A 15,855-nucleotide genomic window follows, 5' to 3' on the forward strand; every position below is an offset into this window, starting at 1 on the left:
GTACTGATAACACTTTTGGAAGAAACAGTGTTGAATAACCTCAGGTTCGCTTTTTCTTTCAGTCCCTTCTTTAAAAAAAACAAAACCCAAAAAAACAGGCAGTTGGAGGGGGGAAAATACTAATAGGATGGCTACAATAGAACCTCTTGGAATAAGGTAAGGGCTTGGTGCAGAAAGGCACACACTCTTGAAGCACTTGCTTACTAATCTTATTGAAATATCACTAAGTCATCAAGACAGCATGTTGTAGCCTCAATTAGTCTGACCAAAATCTACTTCTGAGAAGGAATTCTTCTTGACAAAATACCTCTTTATTATCTAGGTTGATCTAGTTACCTTTTTATCTCTTTATAACGCCCCTCCCTCCCAGACTCCTGTCTTCTGAGGTCCTGTTGGTCTTTCGCTGTGTCACTGAGTAAAAGATGTCATCACACGTAGAAGTTTGAGGACCGAAGATGCATCAGGTTGACTGCACACGCCTGCATCGGCTCCCGTTGGGCGCTCATGGTCCCAACATTTTCTGTAACTGGGAGTGCTGACTTCCTCGGATTACTAGAGTCACCAAGGGTCCTCCCTATTGGGATCCAATTGACAAAGAAGCTACAGTGACTAATCTTGTCTATGGGAACAAGTGCCACCTGTAAGACCTCCCCAAACCAGCCCGTCTTCCCGGTACAGCGTGTTTTCCTTCCACTGTCCCACGGGGCCACTCTCCTTTGACCAAACTGGCATCTCTAAACCTACTTATTCTTAGCTTCACCCTTTTGCTCATGAATTCCATGGTCACCTGGAATACCTTTCTTTTCTACCTCTAAACATCCCAGGTCAAACTCAATGCCTTTATGAATTTGTCCTGAACACCAGCCCACATTCATCTCTCTTTCGCTGCTGGTTTTGTAAAATAAGCCTCTTACTGTAGAACTTCATCATATTATGTCTTGCCTTTTTAATTATTACCACCACAATTACAATATAAGCTAATAATAGTGGTTACTTTATTATCTGACATTCATTGTGCTTATCTTGTCTCACTTAATCGTCATAGTAACTTGAGGAAGGATTTACTGTTACTTTCATTTCATACAGTGTGGCAACTAAAGCTCAGAGAAGCGGTCCAAGGTCACAAGTGCCCTACTTAAGAGCAGATACGCATTCCCAGGCCTGAGACTTCCAGGGAGAGTCCACAGGACTTGATCTACACCTGCCCTGAAGGGCAACACTTTATCTCATGTTCCTTTTTTTATTTCTTAGGGTGCCAAGCATTCGGAAGACCTTAATACATAGTCGTGAATCAAACATTTTAAAAACCTACTTCTGTGATGCTACATAATTGAAATAAAATCAGTCAGAAGGAGGTTCTGTGGGATCCCCTTTCTTAGGTCAGTACTACTGAGATGGGTGGGTTTCAGAAGACTTACTAATCCAGATCTGACTTACATGAGAGACCTCATCCCAATCCCTGGCCGTCTCTGCCGTGTCAGCTCTTTGATGGGGATGCCAGGGACTTAGACAGACCTGGGATTGGAACCAGCTCCAGGAAGCTGATGGACCCGGCCGAACAACTTACCTCTGAGAGTCGGGTGTGTGTGGGTGGAGTAAATGCAAGTACAGATAGGAAGGATACCTACTCACAGAGTTGTCTGTGGATCAAATGCTATGGCTTTGATGCCTTTTGACACAATTCCTGACACACTGTTGCTGCCTCTTATCTGCCTGTCCTTCCGTAGAAAAGGGTCTTTGGTGATCAGTTCAAGAATGGCAAACGCTGGGACTTCCCTGGCGGTCCAGTGGTTAAGACTTCGCCTTCCAATGCAGGGGGTGCGGGTTCGATCCCTGGTCGGGGAGCTAAGATCCCACATGCCTCGGGGCCAAAACACAAAACAGAAGCAGTATTGTAACAAATTCAATAAAGACTTTAAAAATGGTCCACATCAAAAAAAAAAAAAAATTCTTAAAAAAAAAAAAAAGAACGGCAAATGCTCTGACCTTTGTTAGCTGCGCTTTGTTCCGAGTGTGGCAGGGGTTCCTGTAAAACATCACTTTTCTCCTGTATGCTTCCTGGAGCTGAGAAACATGGCTTTGGTGAGACGATGACATTTTCTGTTAGTAGAAAACTTCACGGAAGGTGCGGGGGAGGCAGGACAAACGTGAAGGTGCTGGGCTCCTTGGCACCTCAGAACAGCTATGTGTGCTTGGTTTACGCGGACGTCCCCGGGGCCAGAGCCTCTTCATCCTCTATCTCCAGGAGCTGGCTCCCTGATCCCGGCAGCTGGCCGCCAGCATCACTGCCTTTACCCAGGTTTCTTCCTGAGATGAGCGGTTTGAAGGCAGTCTGGGAGCCTTACTGAAAGCGTCTGTGGCCGTACGTCTGCTTTAAGTACTGTTGCACCGCAGCCACAGGGCCTTTGAGCTGACCCTGACCTATCGTCTCAAAGAAGCGGCTTCTAGCAGGCCGGCTGGCACCCACCTCCTTTATTACCCCACAGCTGCGCATCTGAGGGGAGCCGGCTCTGGAGCCTGCAAAGCCTCCGAGAGCCAGGAAAGTGGTTGGGAAGATGGAGGAAAACCCTGAAGAAAGAGAGAAAGCTGCAGACCATTGTCCTTTTCTTTTCAAGACAGCAGTGCCTTTTGCAGACTTCTAAATGGTTGCCAGGGAAACAGAGCGCAGGAGATGAGAAAGGTTATATGGGCACCGGATAAAGCTAATGCACTTTTTAAAAACATCAGCTGACAAGCGCTTAAGACTCTGGAGGGTCTGGGAAGATCTCATGTTCAAAGTTCCCCTTCAGAGCCTCAAGTACCTTGATATCATCATTAACCATATTTTAATCATTTGTCAACTATTATTCATCTCCATCAAAGACTTGTGCTGATGGGTTTCATGGAGCGTGGCCCGTGAGTCAGCTCTTATGGCTTCCTGGGAATGAAGTGTCTGCTACGCTGGGCCCGGGGTCCAGAGGCCTTGGCTTAAAAGGAGCTTGAGTCCAAATCTCTAGCTTCTTTCTCCTGTAAGCAAGTGTGCAGTCCCTAAAATACAGCAACACTCCACGAAGTCTGGGTTTACTGGTCAACCTCAGAAGGTGTGCATGGCCTTGTGAGTGTGAGTGTGTGAAGACAGTTGGTGGAAAGGAACGCTCTGTGTGTACACCTGCCGGTCATCCCAAGAACACTTATCCGGGAGGTTGTGATTCCTCTGGGAATCACCGTTCCATTTGCCCTGAATATTTATGAGGGCTCCTTCACTTCAGTGAGCTCGCTTGTGACTTCTCCTTCCAGCTTAGTTTCTCCACTGTGGCCTCTAGTGAGTGTTTATAACTCCCACTCTCCGGAGGATTGCCCCACTTTATATTTTCTGTGTCCCCACATTTATTTGTTAAAGTTGTACTGTGTTAACTTGTACGTGCTTGTGTATTGTCTTGGGCCCTTAAACCTCCGTATATTTCCCAGAGCGAGTCATGTGTGGCTCTCCCCAGCAGCGTCTCACGCAGCTCAGCTTCCAGCAATGAGCAGCAGTGCTTGTTCTGTGCCATCCACCGACCGTGCGTGCTTGCTGCTGCCTCAGTAATAGCAAAAAGAAAGTCAACCTAACTGACTGGCATTGCAACCTCCCACACAGTCATGCTGCCCCTGTACTCATGGCCTGGCTGCCGTCAGGCCTGGCTTAGAAGGGAGACACAGGAGAAGGCTGAGTCCAAGTACCAGGCTGGACAAGTTTAAGAAGCCGCAGGTGGACAGAGGGTTGATGTTCTCGAAGTTCAAAGCAGGGAGGCCAAAGCCTCTAAACAAACGTAACAAGGGGCAACTTTAGTGACTGCTGGAAAACTCCAGCTGTAATTCTTGGATTGACAAAGTTTTAAGAGATGGGCCAGGAGCACATTGGACTGGCAGAGAGAGGAGACCCATCACAGGTACACGTTTTCCATCATTAAATTATCTGTTTATATGCTCTACGACCTCTGCAGACCCACACTGTTTTAAAAAGTAGCGAATATTAACAATGGACAGAATAGACAAATGAAGTTTCAGTCCCCAGACCAGAGTAGATACTGAGTTACAAAGATCACTTAGTGTGAGGTGATCACAGTGGGAGAACATAACACAAAAACAGTATCTGCATTGTACGCTATGTTGCAAAGACCTTCTGCCTAAAGGAGAGTCTTTTCTTGTCTCCTGGAATATGAGCTGACCTTGTGGCAAGATAGAAGTGACACACAAACATCTTGTGTCCCTATATGTCATGTAGATGCTCCTGTGGGCCAGTGGGGCATTTTTAAGGCTGCTTTTAATATGAACATGGAGGAATACCTCCGTGGGCAGCAATTATGATTTAACTTCAGGAAGACACCCCCATTCTGAGGAATGTGGAGTAAGATGTTAGACCAACATGTGTGATCAATGCATGTCATATTTTGTTTTCTAGTACAGAAATTTGAGTTTTCCTTCTGATTCCAGGAAGAAAAGTATTTATGTCCTTCTAACCAGAGCAAGGAGATGGGAAGGATAATCTACTTTTGAAAAACATTTTCAGGAAAGAAAATTCTGTGACGCCACTAATAATTTTTGTGCAATTTCTGAAAATATTTTCAGGTGGAAAGATCTGGCTGTGATCTTGAATTGCAAATCGAGTGATAACCTTTCTGTTCCATCATTAGTACAATAAATGTTCTGTTCCTAGGATCTGGCTCCTTGTCTGAGGCCCAGTTTTGCTATTCGAAAGGTCAGAACAACCCATAAGATGCACAGTGCTGTCGTAAGTAAAAGTAGGGTAAGACGGGACGAACCCAGAAATGCCCAATTTTACCCTTCCTATAATCGCTCCTTGGAGAGAGATGTCAGAGGATTGATAGTAGGGCATGAAGTGGGAAGTATCACTTTATTATTGGCTGTTCCAATTCCCAGCGAATCCCAAGCAGAATCGGGTAGAGTTAAGCTGGGGTGTGCACGTCCTTAATGGGGCCTCCTTCCTCCTTTTGAACGTAAATCTTGAGTATTTGCTATTTGCCATATGGTTCAGCAACTGGAAGTAATAACCAGCATTATCAAGCAGGGAGAGACAGAGCCTGAAAAAAAAAAAAAAAAAAAGCACAAGGCTCAGCTTACCAAGTCCTGAACACAGAGTGGAAGAAATCCCATTCACGTGCATGACATCTGAAGGTGCCAGAACCCTGCCCATTAGAAACATGACCCATCAGTGTTTTGCAATCTGATTAGTCACACTGGTGACTCCATTTGGATTAACGATGAAAATACGTGTCTTACTGCATAATATTCTTGCAATATTGCATTTTACTTCAATTTTGTCCAAGAATTATGTTTACATATATATGCATATATAGGTATATATACATATGTCTATAAAACATATGACTGACAGTCATGACAGCCTCTGCACAACCAGTAAGAGCACTGTCTTGTCTCTGCAATGATCTGTTAGGATCTCCACCTGCAGGTAGCACTCTGGTAGTATCACTGGCCAGGCGTTCACAGCCCAGAGACTCACACCATTATCTTGCACCATTCACTAAAGCAAGTCGTTTTCTAATTATTATCATGGCCCGATTTTTCAGCGGATGATCATCTTTAAAAGTACGGAGAACAGTGCCATTGTTTGCATACTTTTAGTGAGTAAAGTCAAAATCATAATATTATCATAATGGCTTACATTATTATATGAATGGAGGAAAGAACATTTATTGAATAACTTCACTGTCTTTGGCACTATTTTAAGAGCCTCCTATGTGTTCTCATTTAATTCTCATAACACTTCAAAGAGGTTAGCACTATCCTTTTATGGGAGGAGAAATCTAGCCACATTACTCAGTGTACACCAGTAGCAGAGCTGGGATTTGAATTCACATCTTTATGACTTCAAGGATTATGCTTTTTCTGATATCCTAAAGCATCAAAAATATTTCCAGATTTTTGACCTAGGTGTGCTTGGGAGAAATAAAAGTATTCAGGTGAAGAACTTGGTTCACTGATGGGGATGCTCAGTTGGGCTTTTAAGTACCTGATTCTGAGGTATGCAAAGAGTCAGAAGCTTCAGGTACCTAACCAAAGGTTGACTGGTCCGGTCACCTGAATTTCAGAGTCTTTGCTACAGAACAGAATCCATGGGTCAGGGCAAGTTCTTTAAGACTCAGGAGATACAGGGTTGCTTATATCAGAGTCTTCCTTAGGTTTTGCTCATTATGAGGAATACAGCCATCAGGAAAAGGTAAGAAATATAGGATAACACACTCTATATAACTTACGTTGACATCCAGGAAATGCTGGATTGGAATATTTGGATTTGATACCCTATTGTATCCCCATCACACTGCCCGTTAAACAAGCTCCTTTAAGTAGGGCAAGGACTAGGGCTGTACATCGTTATAGCTTAGGAACCCGGTATAATGGCTGACGCAAAGTAAGCATTTAATAAATATTTGTTGGAAAGATGAACAAATAAATGAATTGGTAATTACCTTGGAATGAACATAGGTCTCTGGTTGCCAACTTCCCAGGTAATATTGTATTTTTGAATTATATTCTTGGTATTATAAGGCTTTCCCTTCATGGGCCATGTTTATTTTTAAAAATTAAGTGGTATGAAACTTAATTTTATTTAGCGACTATTTTAAGACATTATGGCCCCAGAGAGATACTCCCGGATATTATGAAACAAACTTTAGGAAATTGCTGACCTAGATACAGTACCAAGGTGATAGGTACAACATAAATATAATAAATGATACTGAGAGGGTCCCTAGGCCTTTCTTTCCTACTAGTGCAGATGGTACAGAAATAGTCTGAAGAAACATTGAAGAAAATCTCAGGGCAGACAAAATTTAACGCCTTGGGCTGCTTTTTCGACCCATATTCAAGTTATTTTATTTAATACAAAATTTATTTATTCAACAAAAATATGCTGATGGAATGTGTATATGTATGATGTGCCAGACACAAGGTAAGGCTTGGGGGAAGTAACAGTGAACCAAGCTTATCTGGTCCTCCCCACCGTGGAGCCCATAGTGAAGGGGCAGGGGCATAACAGACACTAATTGGGCAGACGCCTACCTAACTATATAAGACATGTGTTATTACTCTTTTTACTTCTTCAGTTAAAATGCAGGTAGTGCAGTGTCTGTCCTACTTATAGCCTCTTTCCCTTTGACACATCTTTCATCTCTTTCTACGTCTGACTCTTCTAAACACGATTAAAACGTAGGAGTGAAACCTTATATCCAAACACTTATCCTTTTTTTTTTTTTTTTTTTTTGCGGGGGAACAAATAAAAATCAAATAAAAATACCTGCCTTCTTCAGGATTGTACCCCTATAGTGAAAGCTGACTCACTATTTGTTGAGATCAGTTGAAGAAGCAGAGAAGAGCCACAATGACTGGGTTGCATCATCACTCAATAGCAAAGCTGATGGCACACACAGGACCTCTGATTTTTTTTTTTTTTTTTTGCATCTTTATTGGAGTATAATTGCTTTACAGTGGTGTGTTAGTTTCTGCTTTATAACAAAGTGGATCAGCTATATGTATACATATATCCCCATATCCCCTCCCTCTTGCGTCTCCCTCCCACCCTCCCTATCCCAGCCCTCTAGGTGGTCACAAAGCACCGAGCTGATCTCCCTGTGCTATGCGGCTGCTTCCCACTAGCTATCTACCTTATGTTTGGTAGTGTATATATGTCCATGCCTCTCTCTTGCTTTCTCACAGCTTACCCTTCCCCCTCCCCGTATCCTCAAGTCCATTCTCTAGTAGGTCTGTGTCTTTATCCCTGTCTTACCCCTAGGTTCTTCATGACATTTTTTTTCTCTTAAATTCCATATATAGGGGTTAGCATATGGTATTTGTCTGTCTCTTTCTGACTTACTTCACTCTGTATGACAGACGCTAAGTCCATCCACCTCATTACAAATAGCTCAATTTCATTCCTTTTTATGGCTGAGTAATATTCCATTGTATATATGTGCCACATCTTCTTTATCCATTCATCCGATGATGGACACTTAGGTTGTTTCCATCTCCAGGCTATTGTAAATAGAGCTGCAATGAACATCTTGGTACATGACTCTTTTTGAATAATGGTTTTCTCAGGGTATATGCCCAGTAGTGGGATTGCTGGGTCATATGGTAGTTCTATTTGTAGTTTTTAAAGGAACCTCCATACTGTTCTCCACAGTGGCTGTATCAATTTACATTCCCACCAACAGTGCAAGAGTGTTCCCTTTTCTCCACACCCTCTCCAGCATTTATTGTTTCTAGATTTTTTGATGATGGCCATTCTGACTGGTGTGAGATGATATCTCATTGTAGTTTTGATTTGCATTTCTCTAATGATTAATGATGTTGAGCATTCTTTCATGTGTTTGTTGGCAGTCGGTATGTCTGCTTTGGAGAAATGTCTATTTGCATGGAATATCTTTTTCCATCCCCTTACTTTCAGTCTGTATGTGTCTCGTGTAGACAGCAAATATATGGGTCTTGTTTTTGTATCCATTCAGCTAGTTTATGCCTTTTGGCTGGAGCATTTAGTCCATTTACATTTAAGGTAATTATCGATATGTATGTTCCTGTTCCCATTTTCTTAATTGTTTTGGGTTCGTTATTGTAGGTCTTTTCCTTCTCCTGTGTTTCTTGCCTAGAGACGTTCCTTTAGCAGTTGTTGTAAAGCTGGTTTGGTGGTGCTGAACTCTCTCAGCTTTTGCTTGTCTGTAAAGGTTTTAATTTCTCCATCAAATCTGAATGAGATCCTTGCTGGGTAGAGTAATCTTGGTTGTAGGTTTTTCTCCTTCATCACTTTAAACATGTCCTGCCAGTCCCTTCTAGCTTGCAGAGTTTCTGCTGAAAGATCAGCTGTTAACCTTATGGGGATTCCCTTGTGTGTTATTTGTTGTTTTTCCCTTGCTGCTTTTAATATGTTTTCCTTGTATTTAATTTTTGACAGTTTGATTAATATGTGTCTTGGCATATTTCTCCTTGGATTTCTCCTGTATGGGACTCTCTGTGCTTCCTGGACTGGATTAACTATTTCCTTTCCCATATTAGGGAAGTTTTCAACTATAATCTCTTCAAATATTTTCTCAGTTCCTTTCTTTTTCTCTTCTTCTTTTGGAACCCCTATAATTCAAATGTTGGTGTGTTTAATGTTGTCCCAGAGGTCTCTCAGACTGTCCTCAGTTCTTTTCATTCTTTTTTTCTTTATTCTGCTCTGCAGTAGTTATTTCCACTATTTTATCTTCCAGGTCACTTATCCGTTTTTCTGCCTCAGTTATTCTGCTATTGATCCCATCTAGAGTATTTTTTCAATTTCATTTATTGTGTTGTTCATCGTTGTTTGTTTCATCTTTAGTTCTTCTAGGTCCTTGTTAAATGTTTCTTGCATTTTCTCTATTCTATTTCCAAGATTTTGGATCATCTTTACTATCATTATTCTGAATTCTTTTTCAGGTAGACTGCCTATTTCCTCTTCATTTGTTAGGTCTGGTGGGTTTTTACCTTGCTCCTTCATCTGCTGTGTGTTTTTCTGTCTTCTCATTTTGCTTATCTTACTGTGTTTGGAGTCTCCTTTTTGTAGGCTGCAGGTTCGTCCTTCCCATTGTTTTTGGTGTCTGTCCCCGGTGGCTAAAGTTGGTTCAGTGGGTTGTGTAGGCTTCCTGGTGGAGGGGACTAGTGCCTGTGTTCTGGTGGAAGAGGCTGGATCTTGTCTTTCTGGTGGGCAGGTCCACGTCTGGTGGTGTGTTTTGGGGTGTCTGTGGGCTTTTTATGATTTTAGGCAACCTCTCTGCTAATGGGTGGGGTTGTGTCCCTGTCTTGCTAGTTGTTTGGTATAGGGTGTCCAGCACTGTAGCTTGCTGGTCGTTGAGTGAAGCTGGGTGCTGGTATTGAGATGGAGATCTCTGGGAGATTTTTGCCGTTTGATATTATGTGGAGCTGGGAGTTCTCTTGTGGACCAGTGTCCTGAAGTTGGCTCTCCCACCTCAGAGGCACAGCACTGACTCCTGGCTGCAGCACCAAGAGCCTTTCATCCACACCGTTCAGAATAAAAGGGAGATAAAGTAGAAAGAAAGAATTAGTAGAAGTAGAAAGAAAGGAGGGAGGGTGGGAGGAAGGAAGGAAGGAAAAAAAGAAAGAAAGAAGATAAAGTAAGATAAAATATAATAAATTTATCAAAATAAAAAGATAATTATTAAGAGAAAAAAATTAGAAAAAACAATAACAACAAAAACCGCACGGATAGAACTCTAGGACAAATGGTGGAAGCAAAGCTATAGAGACAAAATCTCACACAGAAGCATACACATACACACTCACAAAAAGAAAAGGGGAAAAAATCATAAATCTTGCTCTCAAAGTCCACCCCCTCAATTTGGGATGATCCGTTGTCTATTCAGGTATTCCACAGGTGCAGTTACATCAAGTTGATTGTGGAGCTTTAATCCGCTGCTCCTGAGGCTGCTGGGAGAGATTTCCCTTTCTCTTCTTTGTTCGCACAGCTGCCGGGATTCAGCTTTGGATTGGGCCCCGCCTCTGCGTGTAGGTCGCCTGAGGGCGTCTGTTCTTCGATCAGACGGGACGGGGTTAAAGGAGCAGCTGATTCGTGGTTTCCGGCTCACTCAGGCCGGGGGCGGGGGGAGGGGCACGGAGTGCGGGGCGGGCCTGCGGCGTCAGAGGCGGCGTGACGTTGCGGCAGAGGCGGCGTGACGTCGCGGCAGAGGCCGGCGTGACGTTGCACGAGCCTGAGGCGCGCCGTGCGTTCTCCCGGGGAAGTCGTCCCTGGATCCCGGGACCCTGGCAGTGGCCGGCTGCACAGGCTCCCAGGAAGGGGCGTGTGGACAGTGACCTGTGCTCGCACACAGGCTTCTTGGGGGCGGCAGCAGCAGCCTTAGCGTCTCATGCCCGTCTCTGGGGTCCGCGCTTTTAGCCGCGGCTCGCGCCCGTCTCTGGAGCTCCTTTAAGCAGCGCTCTGAATCCCCTCTCCTCGTGCACCAGGAAACAAAGAGGTAAGAAAAAGTGTCTTGCCTATTCGGTAGCTCCTGACTTTTCCCCGGACTCCCTCCCGGCCAGCCGTGGTGCACTAACCCCCTGCAGGCTGTGCTCACGCCGCCAACCCCAGTCCTCTCCCTGTGCTCCGACAGAAGCCCGAGCCTCAGCTCCCAGCCCCGCCCGCCCCGGCGGGTGAGCAGACAAGCCTCTCGGGCTGGTGAGTGCCGGTCGGCCCTGATCGTCTGTGCGGGAATCTCGCCGCTTTGCCCTCCGCACCCCTGTTGCTGTGCTCTCCTCCGCGGCTCCGAAGCTCCCCCCCTCCGCCACCCGCAGTCTCCACCCGCGAAGGGGCTGCCTAGTGTGTGCAAACCTTTTATCCTTCATGGCTCCCTCCCACTGGTGCGGGTCCCGTCCCTATTCTTTTGTCTCTGTTGTTTCTTTTTTCTTTTGCCCTACCCAGGTACGTGGGGGTGGGGTTTCTTGCCTTTTGGGATGTCTGAGGTCTTCTGCCAGCGTTCAGTGGATGTTCTGTAGGAGGTGTTCCACGTGTAGATGTATTTCTGATGTGTCTGTGGGGAGGAAGGTGATCTCCGCGTCTTACTCTTCCGCCATCCAGGACCTCTGATTTTGATGGTACCACACAGCTTACAGAGACTCCGTAGATATTCTTGGTTTTGATGATAATCCAGCTTCGGGCTCTGGTACACTTGAGAGGGAGCATCCTTCAGTCTCCTTACCACACGACCATTTCCCCTTGCCCTACCGCTGGTACACATGCACATGCCCCACGTCTGTGTCCTCTGGCTACAAGTTCCTGGGATTTTCCAGGAGATGCTGTTAGGTTTGTATTATTTCCAACCATAGCATTTTCTGCATCCACGGCAGCATTTTTCTTGGCAGTAGCTGGTGCGTCCGTGCCTGTGGGAAGTTTGCTTCCAGACCATCACAGCTGTTTGTGATCATTCCAGGATAGCAGTAACCCTTCTCAGCATTTTCACCTTTCTGAGAGTTTACAGCACAAGACTGAGGCGCCACGTGCCATGGTAGTGTGTGTGTGTGTGTGTGTGTGTGTTTGTGTTTTAATTAATGTAAAATAGCTGATCCAACTGAAAAATAATTAAGGGGCTTAAAACCGGACCACTTTCAATAAAGGACACATCTGTTATTTTCAAAACACTGGAAGCAGTAAACAACTACAGTAGAACAAATGAGCTCATAATCTGTGGGAAGCACACTGGAGGGGTAGCACAGCCCAAGAGGGGGCTTCACCAGGCTGGCAGAGGGCAGGCTGCGTGCTTCTCTCTGTGGGTCACACGCCCTTCACATGTGACATAGGTCACACGCCAAGCTGCGAACCCCTTCATGGATTGGGGAGCATCCTCTATGGAATCTGAATAGTCATTCAAAGTACTCTTTGGGCACCTCTAGTCTGAAGGACAAAATGAGAAGAAGACTTCTTTTTATTTAGTGGAGAGGGTTGGGGCAAAGGGCGTTTAATCTTCTGAGACCAAAGGCTAAGATCTATACGTCAGCAAACCAGCTTGTAACCTCTGACACTTAGGAATTTTCTGGTCCTAAGCATGAGATAAGAGGTGCTAACGTATACTTAAAATCATACTCGCTAGAAAGATGGGAAAATTGACCCAACGTTAAATAATCGACACTGGAAACAGACTTGACATGAAACATTTATTTTTCTTTTTAATTTGGGAAGGAGTCAGTAAGTGATGTGGATTAGTTTTGATTATAAGGCATTAAGCCCCGCTAACTTGATGGGCGCTGAAAGAACAGACATGAATTTTGAGGTCTGCATCTGACTTCACTAGTTCTTTAATATGCAAAATAGGCTACCTGCTACACTCCTCAGCTCATGTCCTCTTCTTTACAGGCAGGATGATGCCTGTGTGATGCTAAGTGCAAGCTCTCTTCCTCTAAATTGTGTCCAGTACAGGTATCCTGGTATCCTGTAGATTGTGGCTTAAGTTCTGATTAATGCTAACCAATCAGATGATGGGAGGGGCAGTGGAAGGGTGGAGACAGTTTATAGCGATGAAATATAAGAAGGCTCCCCAACTACATCCTGAGCATAGAGACACTAATGGCTTTGGTCCAACAAAGGTCACATGGTTTCTACCTTTGATCTGTGGGATAGCAGTTTAGCAGGTAGTCATTTTCTGATGCCCAGCTCTCTTTTTCTTCTTTCCCATTTTAGTTAATCCCCATAGCATCTCATAGTTCATTCTTAGTCTAGACTGAGAGGAATAAACTTGCTTTGTTACTGTTTAAAATGGCCAAGGGCCTCTGACCCAGTAATTTCACCCAAGAAAAATTTTCATGAAGAATTAACTCAAAATTAAGAGGGTGCTCTCTACACGGCATGATTTTTAATTGGGTAAAAAGTCAAAGTCAAAGTCAGCGATGTGAGGAGAGCTAAGCGAATTATTCTACATTCATTCAAGGAATTACTTTAAATAAAAATTAGGAAGAACATATTATGTAAATGATTACAGCAGAGTAATCAGTTCGAGCAAGAAAATATAAGTGTTGCTGATGCTGTAACTAGGTGATTATTCCATTCACGTATCCACAAATACTAAACTATGTCAGATCTAAAAGAGTACACGATGTGTTAAAAAGTTGAGCTTGTGTGACTTTTTATCCTTATTGTCTTTATGATTGCTGTTATATTTGTGAAGGAACAAAACTTGAAGTGAATAAGTAGGAGGCACAAAATTTCATTACTGGAATTAACCTTTTGCCTTTGTAAAATAAAAGGGGGGGGGGGTCAATATTGTTTGAAGTTTATTTCACTGTGCTTTTTATCCCCATTTTTACTAACCTTGACCTCCTAGCGGCCAGCCAGCCAGACTGACTGAAGAATTTGTGAACTTAGCAAGTGTAATCTCCTATTCCAGGTCATACCGCCATCCAAGAGACCTCAGCGTCCACGTGGAAACCGTGCCACACTCTTGACTTTGCCATATTGTCTTCAATTCCAAGGAACAAAATCCATTTCACTTTTATCATTCATTATCTATCGCTGAACAATAATTACTATGAAAGTTATCATCTTAAAGTGACAGTAAACATTGATCATTTCAGTCAGTTTCTGTGAGAGAGGCACTTAGAAGTGGCTTAGCTGGGTGGCTCTGGCTCAGAGTCTCTCGAGAGGTTGTAGTCATGATATTGGTTATTACCAGGAGGTAATAATATTACCATGATATCACCAGGAGGCAAGAATGGTTGGGGACATTTCAGAGGTTTGCTACACAGTTCACCCTCCAGCCCTTAATGATGCACATCCCTCCAAGATGTAAAATATGCTCACCACAAAGCACTGAACAGTGTCACCCAATTACAGCATCAGCTGGAAATCCAGAATCTCATCATCCACATCCCACAGATACATGTGGGGATGATGATCCTCTGGTGTGTTTCTTTGTGTTTAACTCCTTGAGTAAGCTTCTCTCAACCTGAAGACCTGTGAGCTAAAGAGAGAGTTACCTGCTCCCCGCCAACCATACGCACACACACGCTCACGTACGTTCCACAGATTGGCTTAGGCATAGCATAATTGTCATAGCTTGCCCTTTTCGATCAGGATATGCATAGGAGTTACTGGTTCACAGCAATTCTGAAATTTAGCAAAGTGCATGTTGACAGATCCTTGATTTGGACTCATGGCCTAGGAATCATGCTCTGTGATTCTTGGCTGTGCCCTTGAGGCTCTGGGTTTTGCCTTCTGAGTTATCCTTCCTTTTTCCATAAAGGTAGCTTATGTTGGCAGCTGAGTATTGTTTTGCTGCCTACTTCTTGCCTGTAGACGTTTAGGCATCCAAAGACCTCTTTCATTTTGTACCGTCTCTGTCCTTTACAATCCAACCTGGCAGGAGTCCTGTCAATACAATTCTTTTGAAAGCGTGTGGGTCCCTGTGAATGTTGTTGGGCTCATTCTATGGGACAAAAGTAATGCTCAAAAATCTCTTTTAGACAAGGCTCTGTCAACCTTGGGCTTTTGATGGAGAGCTGCACCTTCAAGCTTCATGGAAGCCCTGTGGTTCCACTGAATGGTTCTCTAAGGCACCAACGTGGATGTTTCTGCGATCTTAACAAAGGTTTTCACAGCTACACCCTCTGTTTCATCTTTACCATCAAATTTTCCTATTTCTTATGTTTCATTTCCTTTTTTAATTTTTTATTTTATATTGGATTATAGTTGATTTACAGTGTTGTGTTAGTTTCAGGTGTACAGCAAGGTGATGCAGTGATACTTATACATATATCCATTCTTTTTCAGATTCTTTTCCCTTATAGGCTATTACAGAATATTGACTAGAGCTCCCTGTGCTGTACAGTAGGTCCTTGTTGATTATCTATTTTATATATAGTAGTGTATATATATAAATCCCAAACTCCTAATTTATCCCTCCCCACCTTCCCCTTTCCTTTTTAAAAAAACTTTTTGTAATTTCGTTAAATTAATTAATTAATTAATTAGGTTGTGCCAGGTCTTAGTTGTGGCAGGTAGGCTCCTTAGTTGCGACTCGCAGGTTCCTTAGTTGTGGCATTTGAACTCTTAGTTGCAGCATGCATGTGGGATCTGGTTCCCTGCCCAGGGATTGAACCCGGGCCCCCATCATTGGGAGCATGGAGTCTTAACCACTGCGCCACCAGGGAAGTCCCCCCTTTCCCTTTTGGTAACCATAAGTTTCTTACGTTTAATTTTCAGTCTGTCAGCCTCTCCTGGACTCATTTCTTTTTCCTGCTTAGCCTGATCCACTGGTTGATCACCTCAACTATTTCTCAACATCCCTCTCTCCCTTTGTAACCTTCTCCTCTTGCTTCATTAACCACAGTGGTTCAATATGACAG

The 15,855-nt window shown here is 43.8% G+C and overlaps 1 protein-coding gene across 4 annotated transcripts in view; it reads left to right on the forward strand.

Moving 5' to 3' along the window:
• OPCML (opioid binding protein/cell adhesion molecule like) overlaps positions 1 to 15,855 on the forward strand; it is a 1,091,529-nt gene that overhangs the window by 783,539 nt on the left and 292,135 nt on the right. The window lies entirely within an intron of this gene.

This window comes from Phocoena sinus, chromosome 8 (assembly GCF_008692025.1).
Source record: "Phocoena sinus isolate mPhoSin1 chromosome 8, mPhoSin1.pri, whole genome shotgun sequence".
NCBI lineage: Eukaryota > Metazoa > Chordata > Mammalia > Artiodactyla > Phocoenidae > Phocoena > Phocoena sinus.